The sequence below is a fragment of the Papio anubis genome, chromosome 14 (assembly GCF_008728515.1).
Source record: "Papio anubis isolate 15944 chromosome 14, Panubis1.0, whole genome shotgun sequence".
NCBI lineage: Eukaryota > Metazoa > Chordata > Mammalia > Primates > Cercopithecidae > Papio > Papio anubis.
Window position 1 is genome coordinate 102,187,731 of NC_044989.1, and position 26,836 is coordinate 102,214,566.

General features: G+C 47.8%; 1 long non-coding RNA gene across 1 annotated transcript; it reads right to left on the reverse strand.

Annotated features, from left to right (window-relative positions):
• Positions 1–1,094: 1,094 nt before the first annotated feature.
• LOC108581710 lies at positions 1,095–19,007 on the reverse strand. Its single transcript, XR_001894341.3, has 3 exons — positions 17,673–19,007; positions 5,130–5,225; positions 1,095–2,050 (listed from the first exon to the last, which is right to left on the reverse strand). It is a non-coding gene; the product is annotated as an uncharacterized LOC108581710 (long non-coding RNA).
• Positions 19,008–26,836: the final 7,829 nt, after the last annotated feature.

Here is a 26,836-nt window from a genome sequence, read left to right on the forward strand (position 1 = left end):
AATGACGGGGTAAAAAGGGATGAAGGAAAAATATAAAACGAGGCCACAGTGAGATGACGTTGATGACAGTAACAATCAGTTCTTTAAGATGCAAAAAGTCACCTAAAAATTCTTCCCGACCAGAGCAGATGCCTCCCAGCCCCTCGCCATTGCAGAAGGATGTGTGAACTGTGCTGTTCGGGCTGCTTTCTGGCTCTTCTCCATGCACCACAAGTTCTTGCTGTAGCCCTGGCGTCTCTCAAAGCAGCAGGAAGGAGTACGACTGCCTGCCGTTGGGGGAAAAGGAGGTGATGTTCCATACAAAGCCTTGAGCCACAGATCCCCCAAATGGCCCTTGAGGAGCAGGTCATACCCCTTGGCCGGTCGAGTAGGAGGCCCTGCCCATCCACTCCCTGCCAGCTACTCAGGGGTCTGACCACAGCTGAGTCCTGGCTTTCACCCCAGACTTAAGAATATGGGTGGCATCCAATTCTCCAGCCCACCATCGAATATCTCAAGGAAATGTCTTGACAAATGAGTGACTTTGAGGCTTTGAGGCAGAAAGATACAGCAAGCAGTCAAATGTGAAGATGTGTTTTGATTATATGTTAAAGTTAATATTGTGTTATAAATCTAACATAGCATAATGATCAAAGGCACGGACTTAAAGCCAGGTAGCCTGAGTAAGAATCCTATCTCCACTCCGATTATCTGTGCGCTCAGAGGACTTTTTAAATTGATCTGTGCTTGAGTTTCTTCACCTATAAAATGTCAATAAGAAAACCAGGAAGTGGGTCCTTATGAGACACCGAGTCTGCCGGCACCTTGATCTTGGATTTCCCAGCCTCCAGAACTGTGAACAATAAATTTCTGATTTTTTTTTTTTTTTTTTTGAGATGGAGTCTTGTTCTTGTTGCCCAGGCTGAAGTGCAATGGCATGATCTCAGCTCACTGCAACCTCCACCTCCTGGGTTCAAGCGATTCTCCTGCATCAGCCCCCCAAGTAGCTGAGATTACAGGCGCCTGCCACCACGCCCAGCTAAGTTTTGTATTTTTAACAGAGACGGGGTTTCGCCATGTTGGCCAGGCTGATCTTGAACTCCTGACCTCACGATCTGCCCACCTCAGACTCCCAAAGTGCTGGGATTACAGGCATGAGCCACTGCACCCAGCAAAATTTCTGTTTTTTTAGGCTACTTAAGCTAAGACAGATAGCAACTCTCAGTGGTAGAGGCTGCGAGCAGTTATCTCTTCTCTGTAACAGCAGAGTTGTGGCCTGGCAGGTGCTGGCCGGCTACGCCAGGTTTCCCAGCACCCCCTGAAGCATGGTCACGTGGCTATGTCCTCTCCCATGGAATATGAGTGCAAGTGACTTGTGCCATGTCCAAGCTGGGCCTCAAAAGAGCTGGCATGCTACCTCAACACCCTTGTTCTCTGTTTCTGATGGCTTGAGCAGCAGTGACCAGAGTGACTTTGCAAGCCACCTATAAACAATGGCCATCAGCTTAACCTTGTTGCCTTCCAACTTGGGACAATGAAATCATCACATAAAAGAAAAGTAATCTTCAAACTGCTTAGAGTCGCTGCACTGTTGAATCACTTTCTTAAAGCAGTTATTGTTATCCTCACTAAAACCCGACGGAGGTATTGAGAGCATTCAATGAGTGAGTAAACACAAAGGACATAGAGTCCACACTGTATATGTGGTCACTAATGGCACTGATGCAGAAAATAAAACATCATCGTGTAATTAGGAAGGAAATGCTTGTGTAAAAAATTACATGGCGTATTTCAAAGCTGTGTAGCAATGAGGTTTGCATGCTGTGGAGTTTTCTATAATCTGGCCCATTGTGCAGGGCCATCGTCCAGGTAATCTGGAATTGACAGGCCATATGAAATAGAAAAGCACACTGTGTTAGGTCATTCTTGCATTGCTATAAAGAAACACCGGAGACTGAGTAATTTCTAAAGAAAAGAGGTTTAATTGGTTCATGGTTCTGCAGGCCATACAGGAAGCAAGGTGCTAACATCTGCTCAGCTTCTGGGAGGCCTCGGGAAGCTTCCGATCACACTGGAAGATGAAGGGAGAGTAGGCGTGTCACATGACCAGAGCAGGAGCAAGAGGGGTGGGAGAGGTGCTACACACTTTTAAATGACCAGATCTTGTGAGAATTCCCTCACTATCGCAAAGACAGCACCAACGGGATGGTGCTAAACCATTCATGAGAATTCCACCCCCATGATCCAATCACTTCCCACCAGGTCCCACTTCCAACACTGGGACTTACACTTCAGTAAGAGATTTGAGTGGAGAAACAGAGCCAAACCATATCACATACGAAATCATAGATGGTATTGCTGGTTAGAAGAATTATTTATCATGAGTAAAACAGTATATGTTGCTCAGAGAATTCTCAAGAAGAGTGATTAGAATCTTGTGTCAAAAGGACAGGAACGGCCGGACACTGTGGCTCACGCCTGTAATCCCAGCACTTTTAGAGGCCAAGGCCAGGAGTTTGAGACCAGCTGGGCAACATGGTGAAACCCCATCTCTACCAAAACTACAATAATTAGCTGGGTGCCTGTAATCCCAGTTTCTCGGGAGGCTGAGGTAGGAGAATCGCTTGAACCTAGAAGGCAGAGGTCACAGTGAGCCTAGATCGTGCCACTGCACTCCAGCCTGGGCAACAGAGTGAGACTCTGTCTCAAAAAAAAAAGAACAGGAATGGAAATCACCATGACTATGACCATGCTGGTTGGTTTCTTCCATACCTAGAAATGCATGTGTAGAAGATGGACACGCCAACCCTTTCGAATGTGAAGGTGTTTCTTTGTGTGTCGTTTTCTGGGTTTTTCTGCTGTTCCATTGACACTTCGATTAGTGCATTTGCAGAACATCTGGGAGTCTGTGGCCACTGTAGAGCACACAGCCTCCACAGCTGTCACCCTGGGATGCACGCCTCCCCGTGCCTGGTTACTGGAAAGAGGAGGAATGCCACAGGCAGAGGGCAGCCGGGAGAAGTCTGCCCCAGAGTGACAGCACATGGACTGCAGAACGATGGAGTTGCCAGGGGCCTTTTGTCTTCATAAGTGCAAGGCATTGCTCCAGCTTAGCTGCATGACAGCCTATGCAGGGATAGTTGCCTCTGCTGTCAGTCAACACTCACAGACATGTGGCGCCCACACAGGGCCACTGTGGTCAGCTGCATTGATCCTTGCTTTGGACAAGAATAACAATTGCCAGAACTATTTCTAGCTCCTGGCTGGGAACACTGACAAGGAACTCCTACTCTCCAGCCATGGAACTGAGCTAGAGACAGACAGCTCGGGGACCGAACCCGAGGAGGCAGGAGGACGGCCGTGCTCTTTCTTCCTAATTGCATGATGATGCTCAACATCCGGAAAGTGCTCTGACTCAGGGCAGCAAAGTAATCCTGTCTGAGTATGAAGCGAGACAAAGTCCCCCATGGGCAGGCAGCTATGGGGGAGACAGGGTGGCCTTTGGGACTGTGAGTCCTACGTATGAGCCTTTCTGGGCAGTTTGTTTCCTGTGTGTGTGTGAGAGAGAGAGAGAGAGAGAGAGAGAGACATGAACACTAAGTTGTATCAAAGGAAATCATAAAATGTGAAAATTAATTTTTCCCTCTAAGAGAGAAGCTTTGGGGTTTATGACTCATAGGAATGGTGTGATATGCAAGAAGGAGTCCGTGCTAGCACTGGCCTTGGAGCTCAGGAAGGAGCTGTGAGAATCGCAGCGTGCCCCACAGGTATCTGAGAGGTGTCGGAGAGTCAGTGTGGCATCAGGGCCATGAGCAAGGCCCTGATGCAGAGGCGCAGAAGTGGGTCTGGATCCTGGGACCTGGGGCAGGAGGTACAGATGGGGGAGTTGGCAGCAAGATGAGAACTTGGTGGGAGCCCAGTTGCTTGACTGAGCCGCAGGGCAGGATGCGTGGGACACTGAGTCCCCAGCCTCTAAGCTGGGAGCTCCTCAAGAGTTCCTTGACTCAGGCCAGTGACAGCCACAGGCTGCACTGCAGGTGCAGGTCAGCGGGAGGTACGGAGACAGGGCTAAAGGGAGGGTGACCTGGCAGGTTCCATGTGAGATCTACAGTGTCAATCTGGACACTTGGTGTGGATAAAACCCAGCAATGCGTCAGGTCGTCATTGCTCATGCGTGGGTTTTCTGATGGGGCCCCCCGGTACCCAGCTTCCCATATGCTTCTGACAGCACATTGCATAAAGCCATTGGCAGCAGTGCCCTGGTTTGTGGTTCCAACAAGAACTGGTTTCCCCAAAAGTAGGTCAAGAGCTCCTGAGAAACTTGCGGACTCTGACTTTGATTTTTCCATCTTCAAGTTGAAAGAATAAGTTCATTGCAAGAAAAAAAAAATTGATTTTTTTTCTTCTTTTTTTTGAAATTTGAAACATAGTTGGCATGATGGGAAATAAAAACTGACAAAGTCAGGGAAACCCCAGTTGTGGCCTAGCAAGCCCCCAGCCACCGTTTGGCCAGACCCCATGGCCATGGCTGGTTCTTCGGCTGCAGTGGGGCAGGGGCCTCCCTGGATACAGAGAAGACCATGAGACCTAATGAGCAGGTGAGTGGCTCTGTGGGCTGCCACCCTGCTCCCAATCCCACTTATCATGGCCACAGTGAATCTGTCATTGAAACGGACTTTCAACGCCAGTCACAAGAACAGTCTATTATCTCAGTGAATGTCAGACACCTCCTGGGAAATTGCACAGATTTCTTTATGTCTCTTTGCTAGAAGGAGGAAACGAGGAAACTCCAGCAAGAAAGAAGGCATCATTTTTTCAACAATCACACATAACGTGAGTATGAGCCACCCAGAAAGCTGAGATCTTTAAGAACTGGGAACACATCTTATATCTTTTGCATCCTGGGCAGTGTTTATCCCAGGACCTTGTCCATCATCAGTTCTCAATGAATGGCTGTTGAACAAATGAGTGAGTGAACAAGTCATGAGTCTTCCTACTCTGGCATCACAGTGTCCACCTGGGAGGCTCTGCAGGCTGAGGTTAGGAGTACAGCACAGGGAGCAACCCCAGCCTGGCTCTCACCACCCTCGGTGGTCACCTGCTCTCATTGCCTGGCTAGCATCTGCTATGCCTTCTTTTCACAATGGTACCTGGATTTCCACTGATGTTCTCTCTCTTTCCCTTCCTCAACTCATCTGATTCAGGTGGACCTGATGGCCCAGGCTCCAGTGGACATGCGGCCTAACCTGGAAAATCATAGAATCAAGTGAATGACTTATCATGCTTTGGATTCTGGAGGCAAAAATCCCATCAAAAACTAAGCTAAGGACATGAATAGACAATTCTCAAAAGACGATATACAAATGGCCAGCAAACATATGAAAAAAAGCTCAACATCACTAATGATCAGGGAAATGCAAATCAAAACCACAATGTGATGCCACCTGACTCCTGCAAGAATGACCATAATCAAAAAATCAAAAAACAGTACATGTTGGCGTGGATGTGGTGATCAGGGAACACTTTCACCCTGCAGGTGGGAATGTAAACTGGTACAGCCACTATGGAAAATGGTGTGGAGATTCCTTAAAGAACTAAAAGTAGAATTACTATTTGATCCAGCAGTCTCACTACTGGGTATCTACCCAGAGGAAAAGAAGTCATTATATGAAAAAGATACTTACACACGCATGTGTATAGCAGCACAATTTACAATTGCAAAAATATGGAACAAATCAAATGCCCATCAATCAACGAGTGGATAAAGAAACAGTGGTGTATATATACACACACACACACACACACACACACACACACACACACACACATATATATATGATGGAATACTATGCAGCCATAAAAGGAATGAATTAATGGCTTTACCTGGATGAGATTGGAAACTATTATTCTAAGTGAAGTAACTCGGGAATGGAAAACCAAACATCGTGTGTTCTCACTGATATGTGGGGAGCTAAGCTATGAGGACGCAAAGGCATAAGAATGATAGAATGGACTTTGGAGACTTGTGGGAAAGAGTGGGGGGTAGCAAGAGATAAAAGACTACAAGTAGGGTGCAATGTATACTGCTCCAGTGATGGGTGCACCAAAATCTCACAAATTGCCATTAAAAACTTACTCATCTAGCCAAATACCACTTGTACCCCAACAACTTATGGAAAAAGTAAAATAATAAAAAAAAAGAAGGCCAGGCACAGTGGCTCATGCCTGTAATCCCAGCACTTTGGGAGGCCAAGACAGGTGGATCATCTGAGGTCAGGCGTTCAAGACCAGCCTGGCCAACATGGTGAAACCCTGTCTCCGCTAAAAATACAAAAATTTAGATGGGCGTGGTGGCAGGAGCGTGTAATCCCAGCTACTCGGGAAGCTGAGGCATGAGAATCACTTGAACCTGCAAGGCGGAGGTTTCAGTGAGCCGAGATCATGCCATTGCACTCCAGTCCAGGCAACAAGAGGGGGAAAAAAAAAAAGAGAGAGACAAGTAAGCTAAGAGATGCCAAATAAATAAACATATAGCAGCTATAATCTCAACACCCTAAATAAACAGTTAACATTTTAGTGGATTCAGAAAGAAGAAGGAAGGAAGAGAGGGAGGGAGGGAGGGAGGGGAGGGGCGAGGGAGGGAGGGAGGGAGGGAGGAAAGAAATGATTTTATCCAAGTAAGCCCAGTGGCAATATTCATAATAAACTGCCTTCAGTGGCCTGGTCTCTCCTTGAAAATGCTGGCAGATGACTGTGGTCAGGTTACCTTGTCCTTTGGCATCAGAGAACATATATACAGATGATTAATTGGAAAAAAATTAGATTCCATCTTAGGCCAATAAAACTTCAACAGGAACAAGCACCCCCTCGATCTGATGGCTGGACCCAGCTCAGCTACAGTGAGATGCATTTCTAAGTTTGCAAAGGATCAGAGTGGAATTTGTAATGCAGCTTGGGAGCTCATCTTTCAAACACCTATATTAATGCAAACAAAAGGAAAGAAGCCTCATCCACAGCTTGTCAACGTGCCGACTTTGGAATGAGGTTCTCAGAAAGTCTGTGATTCTTTTGCCTTGAGTCTATTCATTTCTGACCAGGTCCTAAACTTTTGGCTGGGGCAGTGTCCACAGTTGAGTTCAGTTCCTTCCCAACTGGACTTGGTCTCTGTTGGCTGTGTGGTCTGAAAGACCTTCATAAATGACCATGCAAGGTTGTGGTCATCTGTATTTGTCTATAAGAACTTGTGGGCCGGGCGCGGTGGCTCAAGCCTGTAATCCCAGGACTTTGGGAGGCCGAGATGGGCGGATCACGAGGTCAGGAGATCGAGACCATCTTGGCTAACCCGGTGAAACCTCGTCTCTACTTAAAAATACAAAAAACTAGCCTGGCAAGGTGGCAGGCGCCTGTAACGTAAACCTGGGAGGCGGAGTTTGCAGCGAGCTGAGATCCGGCCACTGCACTCCAGCCTGGGCGACAGAACGAGACTCTGTCTCAAAAAAAAAAAAAAAAAGAAAAAGAACTTGTCAAGGTTGACCACCCTCAGAGGCAGGACCAGGCACCAAGCCAGGCCCATCAGAGTCTCAGCTCGGTCTACCAGAAGCTGCTTTCGTTCCAGGGCAATGTGAGGACCTGGGCAGCTTCTCCGCTAGGCTGCATGGAAGGACAACGGGGTCATCTTCTGAAACGAGCCCTGCTGGTTTCAACAAAAACTTGTGTGATGCATCGAAGCCACTTAAGGGCCACATGAGCTTGTCATGTGACTGTTACAGAAAGGCAACCTGATGCGGGGATGGGATGCTCTGCACCCCTGGGCTTGGGCATGGTGAGAAGGACCTTGTGACAGTCACCTCAGTGTACGGTCACCTCAGCGTGCGGTCTCCACAGAGGGGATTCCACCCTAAGGGGGCCTCAGATAGCAGAAAACAATAGAAACTATTTTCACTCCTAGGAAATGTTTCAAAAATAAACATGGATGTAGAATTGGGTTCTATCATTCTTGGCGGAGAGCCAATCTTTTGGATTTGCCAAACTCACGGGTAAAACGCTGCCAGTCTGGGTCTCACAGATACTCATGGAAACCAAAAGATGATACAATGTGGGATTTTCCCCAGTAATTTCTTTCTTCTTTTATCGCTCAGGAAGTTCTTCTGTGTGTGTGTGTGTGAGAGAGACAGAGAGAGAGAGAGAGAGAGAGAGAGAGAGATCGAGTCTTACTCTGTCGCCCATGCTGGAGTGCAGTGGTGTGATCTTGGCTCACTGTAACCTCTACCTCCCGGGTTCAAGCAGTTCTCCTGCCTCAGAATCCCAAGTAGCTGGGACTACAGTCATGTGTCACCACACCCAACTAATTTTTTTTTTTTTTTGTATTCTTAGTAGAGACGGGGTTTCACCATGTTGGCCAAGCTGATCTCGAACTCCTGACCTCAAATGATCCACCTGCTTCGGCCTCCCAAAGTGCTGGAATTATAGGTGTGAGTCGCCACACTGGGCCTTGGAAGTTCTCTTTATACCAATGTTAGTCTGCATTTGAAATGAGGTGGGGGTTGGGGGCGGTGAGGGTGCCAGAGTGTCACAGCTTAACCATTGACAAAGCAAAGAGCTCACCAGGATTCTGACTTCCAGGCTGTCCCGCTCCACCAAGGACATGGCCCCATGCCCTGCACACATCATTTGTGCTCAGAAGAGATGTGACGGGTAGATGATGGCAGGCTCCTCCCCTGCCCAGGGTGAAAACCCGGAACACTGCCTGATTATGACTATAACTCTGGAGTACACAAAGTTGACACCTGCTTTTCTTTCATTCCAAATGTCCCTTTCAAAAAGCAGTTTCTTCTCTATGAAGCCTTTTTAACTTAGTCCAAGGAATTCTAAGAACCAATCGCTGTCTGTACACCCTTCCCTATAATCTTGTCCCCTAACCCCGCACCATGCTTTATTGCAGAGAGTATTTAAAGCAGCTGTCACCCTTAGCTCCCTTCCATAATTGTGACCGGCTCTATATGACTGGTGCTGGTTAGTGAGTCAGGGCTTGTCACGTGCTGCTTTTGAGAGCACCAGCAGAAGACACAGGGCAGTGTTTGTTGTCCCGGCATGGGTGACCGCCTGAAGGACACAGAGAGATGGAGTGAGCGCTCTCCAGGCAGAGGACAGAGACGTGAACATACCATGCACAGGCTCCTGGGGGAGGTGTGGGGGAGGTCTCAGGATGCCTGCCTGTCTCTGTGCTTTCACGTTGCCCATTACGTAGCCACACACATCCTGCACAGCCTGCCTTTGCTTCCTCTGACTCTGCGCTCTGAGCCATGGGAGAGCTTCTGCCCGCCCTTCCACTTCCAGGGAAAGGTGAAGCCCTCCACGAAGGCGCAGCTCTGAAGATGCTCAGAAGACGCCGCTCCCAAGACCTGCTGGAGGCGCAGAGCCAGGGGACTGCAGGGCTCTGAGGGGCTCGCAGAAATGTTTTCATTTTAATTTGCTTCGATTAAGAATAAAAAATGAGCATCACAGTAATGAATACAAAATAATGCATTCTGCCTGGATTATTTTCATCTTTGTACCAACTCTGTCATAAAGTGGAATTTTTAATCATGTTTTACGGAGGAAGGGCCCATAAAGGCAAAAGTTGCCAGGGGCTCCTGAAAGCCATCTGAGGCCGTGAGGACCCAGACTCTCCTGACGACGGGAAATCCTCAGGGTCCGGAAAGCCAGAGCGTGGAAGGGCTTTGTCCCCTCTTCACTCCCTCCCATGTGCCCAAGGTCACAATGTGTACCTGAGACAGTGGCGGGACAGCCCGCTCCACTGAGGGCACGTGGAGGGGAAGAGGCACGGACCCCACATCAAATGTCCAGAGAAGCCTGTGGAACACCGTGGGAGCCCCGGCCGCACATGTGCAGAGGCACCCAGGACCAGGCTGGGATGGCATGGACGACCTCGCCCCTAGTCCTCATGTGCATCCCGCCCTCCTCTGGGTGACATTGTTGAGCACCTACTCTGCACACGACGAGAAGGACCCCTGTCCTCTAGGGCCTCCCTGCTGGGGCGGGACAGAGCGGCACGCAGGCCAGGGCCAAGCTCTGTGATGCGAGCAACCAGGGCAGGCCAGGAGCCCTAAGCACAGGGGCAGGAACTTTCCAGAAAACAGCCCCCGGGGCCCAAGGCGAAAAGGAGCATAAGAGTGATGCAATTGGGTTTGTACTTTAGAGCCATCACGGTGTGGCCTGCTGAGAATCTATCGCAAGGGGACACAACTGGAAGCAGGAAGGCAATTAGAAAACCAGCAGTAGGCCAGGCGCGGAGGCTCACGCCTGTAATCCCAGCACTTTGGGAGACCGGGGTGGGTGGATCACCTGAGGTCAGGAGTTTGAGAACAGCCTGGCCAACATTGCAACACCCCGTCTCTACTAAAAATACAAAAATTAGCTGGATGTGATGGCTCGTACCTGCAGTCCCTTCTACTCTGGAGGCTGAGGCAGGAGAATCACTTGAACCCGGGAGGTGGAGGAGCTGAGATTGTACCACTGCACTCCAGCCTGAGTAACAGAGTGAGACTCCGTCAAAAGGAAGGAAGGAAGGAAGGAAGGAGAGAGAGAGGAAAGAAGAGAGAAAGAAAGAAAGAAAGAAAGAAAGAAAGAAAGAAAGAAAGAAAGAAAAGAAAGAAAGAAAGAAAGAAAAGAAAGAGAGAGAAGGAGGGAGGGAGGAAGGAAGGAAGGAGGAGGGAGGGAGGAAGGAAGGGAGGAAAGGAGGAAAGGAGGGAGGGAGGAAGGTGAAGGAAGAAAGGAGGAAAGGAAGGAGGAAAAGAGGAAAAGAGGGAGGAAGGGAGGAAGGGGAAGGAAGGAAGGAAGGAAAAAGGAAAGAAGGAAGGAAGGAGAAAGAAAGAAGGAAAGAAAGAAACAAACCAGCACTAAAGCAGGAAGAACTGAGGATGAAGTGGGTTTGGAGGTGTGGGGCTGGCGAGGAGCCAAGGACCCAGGGCGATGTGCCTGAGATCTCAGCCCCAGGACAGGACTCAGACTCCTGGGCCTTCAGGAGGATGTGGCCCCTCCTGGGAAGGCACAGGGAGGCAGGGGGGTGGGAGGGATTGAGGGGTAGGCCCCACCTGGGGAGTTTCTCGCAAGCAAAGGCTCTGGTTTGGGGGTGCTTACCTGGTCCCCTTATTGCTGGAAGCGCTCAGAATGGATCTTCTGGGCTCTGATCACATGCGACTTTTTTTTTTTTTTTTTTTTTTTTTTAGACGAAGTTTCACTCTTGTTGCCCAGGCTGGAGTGCAGTGGTGAGATCTCGGCTCACTGGAACCTCCACCTCCCAGGTTCAAGCAATTATCCTGCCTTAACCTTCTAAGTAGCTGAGATTACAGACACCTGCCACCACGCCCAGCTAATTTTTGTATTTTTAGTAGAGACAGGATTTCATCATGTTGATCAGGCTGGTCTCAGGTGATCCTCCCAAAGTGCTGGGATTACAGGTGTGAGCCACCGCGCCCGGCCACATAGGGCTTTTTTACCATGTGTTGAGAGGGAGTTTGCACACAATGGCTTCCCAAGCCCCTCTACAGAAAGTTTGATCCTAAGACCACCAGGAGAAGCAGTGGGCTTCCTGCAGGAAGGCCGTCCCAGGATTTCCCCCAGGGCTGGCATGCCCAGCACCTCAGGTCTCAGCCCCCACACCCACTGCCTGCCCTGCAGCCATCTGGCCCCAGGCTAGAAAGTGCTGGGCTCCCAGCGCAGTACCCACAGAGGCCATGGGGCATGAGACAGGCGGGAAAGGGGGCAGGGTGGGAAGCAGTGGGCACCGAGCTGTGACAGAAAGGGGAGTGACTGGGAAGGTGGCGAGGAGACTTGGTTTCCAGTGCTGGTAACCCTGTGCAACCTTGGGCAAGCCACTGCCCCTTTCTGAGCCTCTGTCCTCAACCCCTGCATGAGGGAAGATTGTCCTGGTCCCCTGGGCCTGCAGCAGGCAGATACTCAGAGTCTAGGGGATCCTGGACCACAGCATTCACAGACTCTCACATCTACATCTGTGTCCTCCAGCACAGAGCTTCCTGGCTGTGGGGTGAAAGCTCCTCCCCTAACCTGCCTCACCCCTTTCCCAACCATCTGGCGCACAGGACCCTACAGCCTCAGTGGGTCTTGACTTCAGCCAGACCCTCCCACTGCCAGGTGGGGAGCCCCAGCTTCCAGCCCCAGCCTCCCTCCCAGCACAGCCCTCTCCAGGGCGCAGGCCCAGAGGGGTGGCTCGGTGCCATCTAAATGCCTGCAGAATGAGCAGAACCCGCACCTCGGCCACCTTCCCTGCCTCCTCATCACATGTTTCCATCTTCTAGGAGCTGCCGTGCAGATGAAACCGGCATCCCCCGGGCCCTGTGTCCAAAGCCCATGGGCTTTCTTTTCTTTTCTTTTCTTTTTCTTTTGTTTTTTTTTTTGAGACAGCGTCTCACTCTGTCACTCAGGCTGGAGTGCAGTGGCGCGATCTCAGCTCACTGCAACCTCCGCCTCCCGGATTCAAGCGATTCTCCTACCTCAGCCTCCCAGGTAGTTGGGATTACAGGCATGAGCCACCACACCCAGCTAATTTTTTGTCTTTTTTTTTTTTTTTTGAGGCCGAGTCGCTCTGCTCGCCCAGGCTGGAGTGCAGTGGCGGATCTCAGCTCACTGCAAGCTCCGCCTCCCGGGTTCACGCCATTCTCCTGCCTCAGCCTCCCGAGTAGCTGGGACTACAGGCGCCCGCCACCTCGCCCGGCTAGTTTTTGTATTTTTTACCCCAGTAGAGGCGGGGTTTAGCAGTGTTGGCGGGGATGGTCGATCTCCTGACCTCGTGATCTGCCGTCTCGGCCTCTAAAGTCGCTGGGATTACAGGCTTGAGCCACCTTGACTAATTTTTGTCTTTTTAATAGAGGCAGGGTTTCACCATGTTGGCCAGACCAGTCTCGAACTCCTGATCTCAGGTGATCCATCCACCTCGGTGTCCCAAAGTTCTGGGATTGCAGGCATGAGCCACCGTGCCCGGCCACTTTTCTTACTTTGTAAACAAGACTCCCACCTTGGCAGTGTGAGCTTTCAGCCTGGGCTCCCCACCTGGGGGCAGAGGGGGCCGCCCTCCGTAGAGGGGGGCCTGTGCCTTCCTCTACGCATGGAGGTAACAAGACTCAGAATTAGCGGTCGTGGTCAAAAGAAGTCCTCCACACAGGCAATGGCCCAGAGATGTTGCCATGGTAAATGGGGCATCCAGAGAACAACGGGTGCTCCAGGAATCGCCAGCATTGAGACGGATGCTAGTGCCCGTGCTGGCAGGGCACACACGACACACCCAACTTCATTTGGCCCCACCAGCACAAGGGAGCTAAGGCCCTCCGGACTCCCAAATATACTTTATGTGCTCGAGGTTCCAAGGCCACCACGAGGATTCTCAGGGCTGTTGCTTATTTGTGAACTTAGGAGACAGGGGAAGGAGCAAACAAAACTTGGTGCTTGGCAGCCGTCTTCTGATACATGAAATTACATTGCCCATCTCCAAGAGAGCAGCGGTGAAAGGCAGAGGCCCTTGCACCTAGGAATGTATTGTCCATTGGGGAGACAAGGGTAAAGAGGCTTTAATGCCAAGTAGCAGGTGAAGTCTTGAGCAGTGCGGACCTGGGTCCTCATGGGGCCAGCACATCCCCTGGTAATTCTCTCCACCTGCTCCTGCCAGACTGATCCAGCCACCCGTGTGTCCCACAGGCTGATTGGCAACTGCCTGTATAGTCGCCAGCTGATAATTATATTGAGATCACCTTCACCTAGGAAGGCATACCATCCCCATTTTCCATGAGGGGAGACTGAAGTTCAGGAAATCCAGGTAACCCCACACAGTCAGGGGGCAGGACCCAGATCCACAATCAGGCTCATCCGATTCCTAAGCCCAGGAGGCACGGGAGATAAGACTGGCATAAAGAACGTGGTCTCAGAGAAGGCAGGTTTTAGTGGGCACACAGGCGATGAATATTCCAAGCAAGAAGATAAAGCAAAGAAATGGTTTAAAGAATTAAATTCCTCATGACAAACGTTTTGCCATTTGTTTGAGTCAAGTTGGGTAATCTCTGTTCTAGACTTATTTCTGCTACTGAAATTCCGTGGATCGCTTAACTTCTCTGAAATTTAATTCCCTCCCTTGCAAAATGGGACACGCTTACGCCACAGAGACGTTGCCACGAAGGCATTTTCAGGGGGTTAAGACACCGCCTAAGTACAGGATGTCATTGTTGGAGAGATTAAGGGTGACTAATGAGTTATGAGCAATTTGTGTGGGAGCTGACCCGGAGCTGCTCAGAAAGAGGGTGCATGGAAAAGCCTCTGGGGACGCTGCCCCCCTCCCTGGTGTATTGCAAGCTCATTATCCATCCTCTTCCTCAAAGAGGTTTCTTCTGGCTGCGGAAGGATGCACAGACCCCAGGCACAGATCCCTGCTGGATCGCGCCCTCGCGTGGCCGCTTCCTTGCATGACAGCTCGGCCTGCAGGTGTCGGGTTAGTGGAGGATGATTCCAGAGCTGGAGGCCCGCGCGCTGGGGGCAAAGGTTGTGACAGGGGCATGGACTGGCTAGGCAGCGTGCTCCCCAAGGCCATGTCCACCTCAGCACCCACCCTGTGGCTCCCTGTCCCCTCCTTCCACCGACCCCGGGACCTCACTGCCCCCAAACTCTTGCTGCATGCGGCCCAGTGGGCCTCTGAGAGGGGAAAGAATTTTATTATTTCTCTTTCTACCTCTGTGTTCACAGAATATAACTATTGCTTCTGTAAAATTATCCAAATAATGAAAAGAATACAAAATAGAGTGTTCAGGAAAAATTTACCCAATAGGCTACCACCCAAAAATAATTTCTTAAAAAATAATATTTTGGGAGTATCATTCTAGAGGTTCACCAAACCTATATGCAAAAGAATAGATTTAGGGAAATAATTCTTAATATATAAAATGGCATTTTTGTGCATAGCGTTTTGAAAAGCAAAAGCATACAATTCGGTTTCATTGAACTTACAAGAAAAGAAAGCTGGGTGCAGTGGGATGTGCCTGTAATCCCAGATACTCCAGAGGCTGAGATGGGAGGAACCTGAGCCCAGGAGTTTCAGAACTGTCTGGGCAACATAGTGAGACTCTCAAAAACAAATATTTTTTAAAAAGAAAACAAAATTTAAAAGACTGGCAAATTTCAAATGAATTCTTTTGTTTTAAGCTGATATCATTGTTATTTCTTCTTCTTCTTCTTCTTCTTCTTCTTCTTCTTCTTCTTCTTCTTCTCCTCTTCCTCCTCCTCCTCCTTCTTCTTCTTCTTTTTTTCTTTGAGACAAGGTCTCACTCTGTCACTCTGTCACCCAGGCTGGATGGAGTGCAGTGACACAATCTCACCTCACTGCAACCTCTGCCTCCCCAGCTCAAGTAATTTTTGTGCCTCAGCCTCCCCAGTAGCTGGAATTACAGGCGTGCACCACCATGCCAGTTATTTTTTTGTATTTTTAGTAGAGACAGGCTTTCACGATGTTGGCTAGCCTGGTGATCCACCCATCTCAGCATCCCAAAGTGCTGGGATTACAGGCATGAGCCACCGCACACAGCCTGATATTATTGTATTTATTCTTACAAAGTATTTCAAACATATGAAAAGTAGAGTGAATAATGAAACGGCCTTACAACTACTTTCAACAAATCTGAACATGCCCTTGGGTTGAGAAGCTTTTCTTCTTTTTTTTAATAAAAATGTTCATGGAAAAGACACTAATTAATGGAGGTATACTTGTAGGCAGGATTTCTCAACCGGCCGGATTCTGTTTCATGATGCTAGAACCTGGACACTCAACATCTATCCCCGCAGTCCAGCTACGGCCAGCACCACCTGAGCACAGGGCTCTGAAGCACTTTCCATTCATTGTCTCTTGTGCTTGTGGGTACTTAGAAGGTGCACAGTATTATCATTCCTGCTGTGTAGAAATGAAGGCCTGGAGAGCAAAAGCTGTTTGCTCAGCTTGGGATGTAAGTTCAGGTCTGTTGGGCATCAGAGCCTGGGCACTGGAGATCATTTCTGAAATGACGCAGGGGCTACATGTAAGGTCCCAGGTACTTATGCTGACGAAGAACAAAAAATCTGGATGGAGGAAGATTTCAAGAGTCAGTGACCTCAAGGCCCCATTATCTCCAGCAAAATGAGAGGAAATTCTGTCCGATCTTCCCGACTTTCTTGAGAGAAGTTGGTTTGGGAAACTTCCTCTGCCATCGGAAGTGGGATTGAGAGAAACATCTTTCAGAAGATGATGGAAGCTCAGCCTGGCTGGGCCACCTGCGGGTGTCTCTAGAATCATACCATTACCATTCACTCAAGACCCACTGGACCATGAATCCTGGATGTTAACTACGAATGAGGGGTTTTTTAATTGAAAATTCAAAAAGAATCACAGGAATAATTTAGTTTTTTTGCAATAACTACTGAGATTAAGAAGCAACCGTACATATGTGCCTCTTGAGAGCTTGGTGCTCAAAGACAGGTGGCAGGAGCTAAGGGTCAAGCTGAGGGTGGTCTGGCTGCCAGTCCTAATGGCATAGGGGCAGTGAGATGGGCCAGTCTGACACCATGTACACTGGGACCCCCGTACCTGCCACCTCCAGCCACAGCCTGCTTCCCACAGCTTTGCCCTGATCAACAGGGCCCCAAAGGACCTGTGTGAGAGTTCTATCAGTCAGGGTGCAGACTAGGCCCCTGGGTAAGTCCCACTGCCATTGGGGGTTACCTGGTCTCGGCTCCTGACCAGGACTCTGGCCCAACCCAACGCTGTCTTCCAGGCCCCTACTTGAACAGGCCAACTGCATCCCTGCCTCAAACCTGCTCTCAGCCCTCCTCCGCTGTTTCCTAACAGTGGCCAGGGCAAACAAGGTAATCGTTGTAGTCATACTGATAGTATGAAAACTTAGAAATTTGAACTTTAGGCTGGGCCTGGTGGCTCACGCCTATAATCCCAGCACTTTGGGAGGCCAAGGTGGGTGGATCACTTGAGGTCAGGAGTTCCAGACCAGCCTGAGCAACATGGAGAAACCCTGTCTCTACTAAAAATAAAAAAAAATTAGCTGGGCATGGTGGCGCATGCCTGTAATCCCAGCTACTCGGGAGGCTGAGGCAAGAGAATCGCTTGAACCCGGGAGGCAGAGGTTGTGGTGAGCCGAGATCATGCCATTGAACTCCAGCCTGGGCAACAAGAGCAAAACTCCATCTCAAAAAAATAAAAAGAAAAAGAAATCTGAACTTTAAACTGCAACAAATATCCAGACGATACACAGAAACCATAGAGTCAGCACAAGCATTAATATTATAGCATTGTAGGGAGAAGTCAAGGAAACTTAGGCAAATGAAATAAACATCAGAAACTCAGGAAAATAAGACAAAACAAAAACTAGTTCAAAACAAAGATAAATGAAGGAAAAATAACAGTAAACAGACAGCAAAGTGTTAAGGGTCTTTAATATGCAGGAATGCCTCAATGTTAACAAATGGATAAAGACCAGGTAATTCTTCAAAAGACACGCAAACCTCTGCCAAAGCCTCTGGACAAGTTGTAAAATCTCCGTCCTCAACAAGAACAAAATCTGGGCCAGCCTTCAGGCTGACTTTCCTGGGAGAAAGTATAACCTGGGTTTGTTTTTGTTTGTTTGTTTTACCTATCCTTACTCTTCAAAACTTACCTTAGAAGGCTCCTCGCTCTGGAAGCTGCTCCCCATCCCTCCAGGGTAAGCAGGCGCTCCTCCTAGGTGCCTCCACCGGACTTTGGCCCCTCCTCTCAGTACTCACTGTGGATTTCTCCCCACCGGGTCCAGAAGCTCAGCCAGGGCAGGATCCTCAGCACCAGAACATGTGTGTCATGCAGAAGACACTCAACAGATGCTTTTTAAAACATTGCCATGTGTGCATGCATGAAGATGAATACAGTCAATGCATAATTTGTAACCATGAACCAACATTTTACTTGACTCGCCATGACACCTAGTGGTGACTAACCTCCATTGCAGACAAGACAAAATCAGCCATCACTGCGGTGGGTGCTTGTGTTTTCCTTTGTTCCTGCAAAGGCCTTCTGAGCACCAACTATGTGCCATGTGCGGGGACCCTGTGCATGCAGAGGACTGTTGGGTGAGTTGGTCAGTCCCTGTCCTCTAGGGGTGTATGGGCAAGATACACCCACTGCCGCTCACCACCACATAGCGTCAGCATTCAAGTTAATCTCACACCATGGTAGGGAGAAGTAAAGGAAACTTAGGCCAACTGTGAAATCATTTGGAGAAATGAGAAAGGCAACCTCTGAGGGAGGTGGAAACTCTTCCTATTGCATGCAACTACCTTCTAACAACAGCCTGTTTGTCATCCCCTTTAACGCTAACTCAGGTTCCAAGAATCTGAATACTGTCTCAATTTCACTCCTGGCTTCAGCAAAGATTGACAAAAGTCAACACCTAAAGCCACGATAGCTTCCCTGATTCCTCCACCTCTGCAGAGAAAGGAGGCTGGGGAGGGAGACACATCTAGTCCTGCCTTCAGCTTCTATTTTTTCCAGTTTCCTCTTCCCCTACCTCTCCAACCAAGTGGTAAAAAGTAAATCCTGATTGGACGGCCATTTGGGAAGCAAAATAGATTTCCTGGATTTCTTATACTAAAATTATAACAGAGCAAATGAAAACAGTACAAAGCCAGAATAAAACATAGGTGACTTTTTTTTTTCTCCCGGTCTTAGGTAAATTCTAGTTACTACCAGAAGCTATAATGGAAAATATGGAAACATTTAACTTTGTAACCCTTCTATATGGCAAAAAAAAATAAAAAATAAAAATAAATAAACTAGTTCAAAACCAAGAAAAACGGAGGGAAAACAACAGTAGACACACAACAAAGTGCTACTATTTTTAAGATGCAATGAACAGCCGGGCGCGGCCGCTCACGCCTGTAATCCCAGCACTTTGGGAGACAGAGGCGGGCAGATCACAAGGTCAGGAGATAGAGACCATCCTGGCTAACATGGTGAAACCCCGTCTCCACTAAAAATACAAAAATTAGCTGGGCATGGTGGCGGGGGCCTGTGGTCCCAACTGTTCAGCAGGCTGAGGCAGGAGAATGGCGTGAACTCGGGAGGTGGAGCTTGCAGTGAGCCAAGATCGTGCCACTGCACTCCAGCCTGGGCGACAGAGCGAGACTCCACCTCAAAAAAAAAATAGTAATAAAAAATACAAAAATTAGCCGGGCATGGTGGTGGGCACCTGTAATCTCAGCTACTCAGGAGGCTGAGGCAGGAGAATCGCTTGAACCTGGGAGGCAGAGGTTGGTATGAGCTGAGATTGCACCACTGCACTCCAGCCTGGGCAACAGAGTGAGACTGTGTCCCAAAAAAAAAAGAAAAATATAGTAGATGCATATGTCTTTTACCCAGCAAGTCCGTTTCTAGAAATATATATTCTAGAAATACATTCTAAGAAAATAATTTGCCAAATGCATTCAGATACATGTTCATCAAAGCATGGCGTGTGTGTGTGTATATATGTATACATTTATACACACACACGTATTTATATATTATAGAAATAATTTGTCATTCATTAGAGTAAAAGAATAATTTTCAGATGTGAGCCAAAATTATACTTGATTAATCATGTTATGATTAATCAATTCTGATAGGCTGATCATACAGAATACCAGATAGTCATTAGACATAGTAATGTAACTCTACATTTATTATCATAAAAAAAAAGGCTCAGAATATACTGCTGAGCTTTGACAACAGCAACAAAAAAGCACTATCTATAAATCTGCATAAAGATGGTAGTTTGAAAGGATATTCACCAAAACGTTAGCAGTGCTTTATCTGTGGGTGGCTGGATTTAGACTAACGTTTACTTTCTTCATACATTTAAACAAATTTTATATGGCAAGAATGTGTTGTTTTAAAATGAGAAAAACACGAACTGTTTTCATTAAAAGAAAAACATTAACCCTGCCTTTCAGATATGTCCAACTCAGCTACTACATTTGACTATTGAGGCAAAAAATACAGAAACTGTATAACGTTCCTCATGAGAACAACAGGAAAGCTACATTCTGAGAATCAAGGTGAGCTACGTGGTTCTTCTTTTCCTTTGGAAAGACACAGTTCTTTCAAGTACCCCTAATAAGGTTGATGGCTCCTAAGAACGATCTGTAACAATATACGGTATAAACACTCAAAACCTGAAAGGGGCCGTCCGCGGAGGCTTTGGGTTTTTAGTGTCACAGGCTCTGACTGAGCTTCCCTGCCTGGGGTAGACTCTTCCTGAGGCTCACTTCTGCAGTAAATGTAATTACACTTTAATGCTATTCATCGCATTCTGTCACTTTTTCCATTGCTCCTATTTTTAACGAGCACAATGGGAACATTTGTCCTCTGATTCACTGAGCGGTTTTAGGCCAGGAGTCTGGCTTTTAAAATGACAGTACCCTTAATCCTATCGCTGACTTTTCAAATGAAATAACAGCCTGTAATTAAAACAATGGCGCACAGGCAGCCTCCGTGGAATAAGAATAGCAACTCAGCATGGAATTCAGGTAATGGGATTTATCAGCAGCTGTGCCAGGAGGCAGGGATGGAGAAGCAGGCTCTGGTCCTGGTGGTGTGGCCTTTGCAAGTCACTTCAAAGTCCTGAGCGGCAGTCCCTATGAAACAGGCATGAGTTCTTAGAGCCCTTTCAGTTAGGCCTACCCAGCAGAGTGAACAAAGTCAGCCTGAGACTTCTGCTCCTCTGGAAGAATCCCGGGGGCCTGCTCATTCCAGCTATGCACATGGGACATCCAAAGCTGCTGGGGCCACTGGGACCCCCGTCAGAGCAAATGTCATGGAGAAGTGGGCTCTATGTCCTCTCCCCCTGAGTCTCAGCCAACTTGTGCCAGCTTCAACTTCTAGAGTGTAGTGGGTGTGATGCTCTGTGATGTCCCAGGCTAGGTCACAAAAGGCCACATACCCTCTTGAGCTCTTCACTTGCTTACTCTTGGGACACTCCATCTTGGAATCTAGCTCCTGTGACATGCAGAGCCAGAGACATGAGGAAGGGGTGTACAGGTGCACCAGCCAACAATCCCAGCCGAGCTAAGCCTTCCAGCCACCTCAGCCTGGCTCCAGACATAGCGGGGATGACTCAGCCTCAGCCACCTGAGTATCTCCCAGCATTTTGTTTATTTGTTTATTTTGTTTTTTGTTTTTTGGGGTTTTTTTTTTGTTTGTTTGTTTTGTTTTTGAGACAGGGTCTCCCTCTGTCACCCAGGCTGGAGTGTAGTGGCGTGATCTCAGCTCTCTGCAACCTCAATCTCCCAGATTCAAGAAATTCTCCTGCTTTAGCCTCCCAAGAAGCTGGGATTACAGGCGTGCACCACCATGCCCTGCAGATTTTTTTTTTTTTCTTAGTAGAGATGGGGTTTCATCATATTGGCCACACCAGTCTCGAACTCCTGGCCTCAGGTGATCCGCCCACTTTGGCCTCCCAAAGTGCTGGGATTACAGGTGTGAACCACCCTGCCCAGCTCTCTCCCAGTGTTTTGAGCCTCCCTTGTTGAGGCCCCAGACATTGTGGAGCAAAGGCAAGCCCCAGCCACATGGGTCATGGAATTTGGGATCATGACCCAAAGGGTGGTTGCTCATGCCCCTAGGTTTGTGATGGGTTGCTGGGTAGTAAAAGCAGCTGGAACTCCAGATCTGACGTAAGAGTTTACGTAATAAGCACTTATTTAGCTTGCTGTGTACAAGACCCTGTCCTAAACAAAATGTAAATATTAATTTGTGTTATAATTAAAATTAATCTCTATAACAGGTCTGTGAGGTCCATACTATTACTGTCTGTATGTTATAGGTAAAGACACTGAAACTCAGAAAAGTTAGGTAACTTGCCCAAAGTCACACAGCTACAAAGTTGGAAAGACAGCATTCAAACTGAGGCCACAGAATGCATGCCCTTTTTTTTTTTTTTGGACAGAGTCTTGCTCTGTCCCCCAGGCTAGAGTGCAGTGGCACGATTTCAGCTGACTGCAGTCTCTGCCTCCTGGGTTTAAGCAATTCTCCGCCTCAGCCTCCTGAATAGCTGGGACTACAGGTGCCCACCACCACACCCGGCTAATTGTTTTTTGGTATTTTTTAGTAGAGGCAGGGTTTCACCATGCTGGCCAGGCTGGTCTCGAACACCTGACCTCAGGGGATCTGCCCGCCCTCAGCCTCCCAGAATGCTGGGATTACAGGCATGAGCCACCATGCCCAGCCGAATGCCTGCTCTTAAACCCCTTGGCAAGTACTTTGCTTCTGCTCAAATCTTTATGCATCGACTCCACCTACAGCCTCTGGTAACCACCCAGCATTCTTTGTTTCTTTCTGCCTTGCCTTGATAGGAAGTGATTGGGGGCTCCAGGGAAATCCATCTATTTTGCATATCTTGAGAAAAAATCTAATAAAAAGGTACCATCTCCCTAGGAAAGGGCAAGTTCATTATGCATCTTTCAGATCAGCCTCATGATGACTTCTGGTCCTGACCTGATTTCTTGGCGGCCCCAGGCAGGGGCTAATTTACATCTTTGCAGCCGTGCATGCAACCCGAGATTGCTTCTTCAGCAGCACGCTCCCACTTAGCAGTCGTTTTCTTTGGGTACACTTTGAGTTCCCAAGTTTTTGTGAGCTTACTCAGCAGGCCTGCTGTCTCCAGGAGAGGACACTGCATGCTAGTGGCCTTCAAGAGCCTTGGGCAGCTCTTAGGGGCTGGATGTGTCTGCTTCTGTAAACATTCATACACACCCACTGGCACATCCTAATCAATCAAGTACGATGCTTTGTGGCCTTCTAGCAGAAACTCTTTTTTCTAACTCTACTTCCGCCATTTAAAAGTTCTTCCTAGAGCCATGGGGTCAGATCCTGATTGGAGTGCCCTTAGATCATGTACAAATCACTTACAAAAGTCTCCTCCACTCTAGATACGTAAAAATCCTTCCCACCGGGCGTGGTGGCTCGTGCCTGTAATTCCAGCACTTTGGGAGGCTGAGGCGGGCGGATCACGCGGTCAGGAGATAGAGACCATGCTGGCCAACATGGTGAAACCCCATCTCTACTAAAAAACAAAAAATTAGCCAGGCATGGTGGCGGGCGCCTGTAGTCCCAGCTACTTGGGAGGCTGAGGCAGGGGAATTGCTTGAACCCGGGAGGCAGAGGTTGCAGTGAGCTGAGATCGCACCACTGCACTCCAGCCTGGCCACAGAGGGAGACTTTGTCAAAATAAATAAATAAATAAAAATAAAAATAAAAATAAAATAAAATAAATCCTTCCCTTTGGTTGATCTTTATTTTCATTTTCATTTTTTTATTTTTTTGAGATGGGCTTTCACTCTGTTGCCCAGGCTGAAGTGCAATGGCAGGATCACAGCTCACTGCAGCCTCAACCTCCCCAGGCTCAGGTGATCCTCCCACCTCAGCCTCCTGAGTAGCAGGGACTGTAGGCATGTACCACCATGCTGGCTAATTTTTGTATTTGTTTTTTGTAGAGACAGGGTTTCACCATGTTGCCCAGGTTGGTCTCAAACTCTTGAGCTTAAGCAATCTGTCTGCCTTGGTCTCACAAAGTGCTAGGATTATAGGTATAAGCCATTGTGCCAGGCCCAGTTGGTCTTTTTTAAGCAAATAAAAGTCTGAATAAAAATGATGTAGCTTCTTACCACCTACTGTTCTACTTGCAGAATAAAAGAAACAAACATTAATTTAAACGTAATTGCCAAGAGAGGGCCTTCAAACATCATTGATTCTTCCTTCCTTCCATCCCTCCCTTCCTTGCCCCTTTTTTTCCTTAAATTATGTGCTTACCAGTTTTAGGGTAGGAACTGTGAGAAGTCACAAATACAGGAGAACACTGGGAAAATTCTGGGAGGAAATTGCATCTATTTGATAGAAGCCACCGCTCTATAAATCATCTCAAGCCCATCCTGCATGACGCAGAATTCATTTTGAAGAGATTCCCTCCCCATGTATCACTTGCCCACTGAAGCATAAAAACATATCCACTAACATAAAGTTAATTCTCCCCAAACTTCTCACGGCCCAGATTATGCTTGGTGGAATATAAGCCACTGGATCTGCTGAGGCACGTTAGGGAAGGTGAAGCAAGGAGGGCTGGAGGGAGTCCTCAAGTTCAGAGACTTCCATTCTGCTTCATGGCCTGCGCCTCTCTGGTTCTATTTTTCTCATACTCATTCTAGCCCCACGAGAAGTGGAAAATGTACCTTGAACTGCAGTGACCTTCATCCACTCTCTTTGAATGTGGTCACATGCTTCTATGGGCTGGACATTATTCTAAAATAATTCACCTCTTGGAATCCCCGAGGATAAAAAGAGTAACTCAGACACAACACAGCTCAGCACGTGGGCTAACATGGCTCCAAATGCCTCTTTCCATGTTGATGCTCTGCCTGTAACTTAGAGGGTGGGTCCATTACACGAGTTTATGAATACTCTGAGATAACCTGGTTGAGTGTGATGCAGTAGAGGTTGTAGATTTTAAAAAGTCAAAGAACCCAGAATTTAATACAAGTGGAGGAGAGTTGTCTCGGAAAGTGATAAAGGTCCCGCTGTGACAACACAAAGCCCTCCTCTGCTTTATACTGCAAGACCCACCTCTGGCTAAGAGACCAAAAAGGTAAAAGGATGATCTAGAGGCAGAGATGGGTGTTTTTTAACATCCTAAGAAAACTGTGAGAGTACTATTAGAAAAAATAGATTATACAGGGAGGATGGTATAATGGTGGAAACATAAAAGGAAGAAAAGTATATGACATTCTCTAAATAAGAGCATTAAAAGATGTCATTTAAGAGTCTCCCCAAATTGTCCTAAAAACCTACCTTAAGAGTTATGAGTCGGCCGGGCGCGGTGGCTCAAGCCTGTAATCCCAGCACTTTGGGAGGCCGAGATGGGTGGATCACGAGGTCAGGAGATCAAGACCATCCTGGCTAACACGGTGAAACCCCCTCTCTACTAAAAAATACAAAAAACTAGCCGGGCGAGGTGGTGGGTGCCTGTAGTCCCAGCTACTCGGGAGGCTGAGGCAGGAGAATGGCGTGAACCCGGGAGTGGAGCTTGCATTGAGCGGAGATTGCGCCACTGCACTCCAGCCTGGGTGACAGAGCGAGACTCTGTCTCAAAAAAAATAATAATAAAATTAAATTAAACGAAAAAAAGAAAAAAAAACACAAGACTGAGAATTTAAATAATAACTAATAATGCAACCAAGAAAAGAAAACACGGCCGGGCGTGGTGACTCACGCCTGTAATCCCAGCACTTTGCGAGGCCGAGGCGGGCGGATCACATGGGCAGGAGAGTAAGACCACCCTGGTTAACACGATGAAACCCCGTCTCTACTAAAAATACAAAAAAATTAGCCGGGCGAGGTGGTGGGTGCCTGTAGTCCCAGCTACTCGGGAGGCTGAGGCAGGAGAATGGCGTGAACCTGGGAGGCGGAGCTTGCAGTGAGCTGAGATCCGGCCACTGCACTCCAGCCTGGGCGACAGAGCGAGACTCCGTCTCAAAAAAAAAAAAAAAAAGAGTTATGAGTCATGTAAAGCCCAGTTTGTAACTGCAAGTACGAGGCCAAACAATTAATCTCGAATTAGCAAATCTTTCATGATGTCAAAGCTTCAATGCTTTCAAGTAGTAAGACACTGCTGCTAATGACAGTGATGACGGCGATGGTCACTATTATTACAACAGCAACAACAATAAAACTCTTCTAAGTAAACGAAACCTCAGCTAAGTACTGAGAAATCTTTGCTCATTTAATCACCACACATTCATACATTCATAGGAGCTGGATTCTTTTCACAGATGAGAAAATTGAGACATAGGGCGGTTAAACACACTGGCTTGGCACTATGAGAGGCTGCCAAGCTCTGCTGTAGGTGATCATAAAGATAGAGATGAAGCCATCTTCTGCAGCAATATGGGTCCTTTCGGGGTAATTTGGAGTCACCTGGGTTTCAGGCTGTAGTCCTCAGCCTGACATATTCAACAAGCTCCTTTGTTAATTCAGAGGTAATCGAGTCTCGAGAATTGTACCAATTAACATAGGTTCAGATTTAATTATAAATCAGAATACCAAATTTTTAATTCAGCGGTTCCTAAACTTCCATTGGTTCATGGCTCAGTATTCTTTTCATTGTGCCCCTAAGTCAAAAGAAATACAGTTGACCCTTGAATAACAGGAGTTTGAACTGCCTGGATCCACTTACATGTGACTTTTGTTCAATCAAATGCCAATTGAAAATACAATATTCAGGCCGGGTGCGGTAGCTCACGCCTGTAATCCCAGCACTTTGGGAGGCCAAGGCGGGCGGATCACGAGGTCAGGAGACCAAGACCACACTGGCTAACACGGTGAAACCCCATCTCTACTAAAAAAATACAAAAAATTAGCTGGGCATGGTGGTGGGAGCCTGTAATCCCAGCTACTCGGGAGGCTGAGGCAGGAGAATGGCGTGAACCCAGGAGATGGAGCTTGCAGTAAGCTGAGATCGTGCCACTGCACTCCAGCCTAGACAACAGAGCGAGACTCCGTCTCAAAAAAAAACAAAAAACAAAAAACAAAAAAACCCAGTATTCTCTGGATGTAAAACCTGCCTATAAGACCTTTTAGGGCCAGATGCAGGGACTCATGCTTGTAATCTCAGCACTTTGGGAGGCTAAGATGGGTGGATTAACTGAGGTCAAGAGTTTGAGACCAGCTTGGCCAACATGGCAAAATCCCATCTCTGTTAAAAATACACAAATTAGCAGAGTGTGGTGGTGTGCACCTGTAATCCCAGCTACCTGCAAGTCT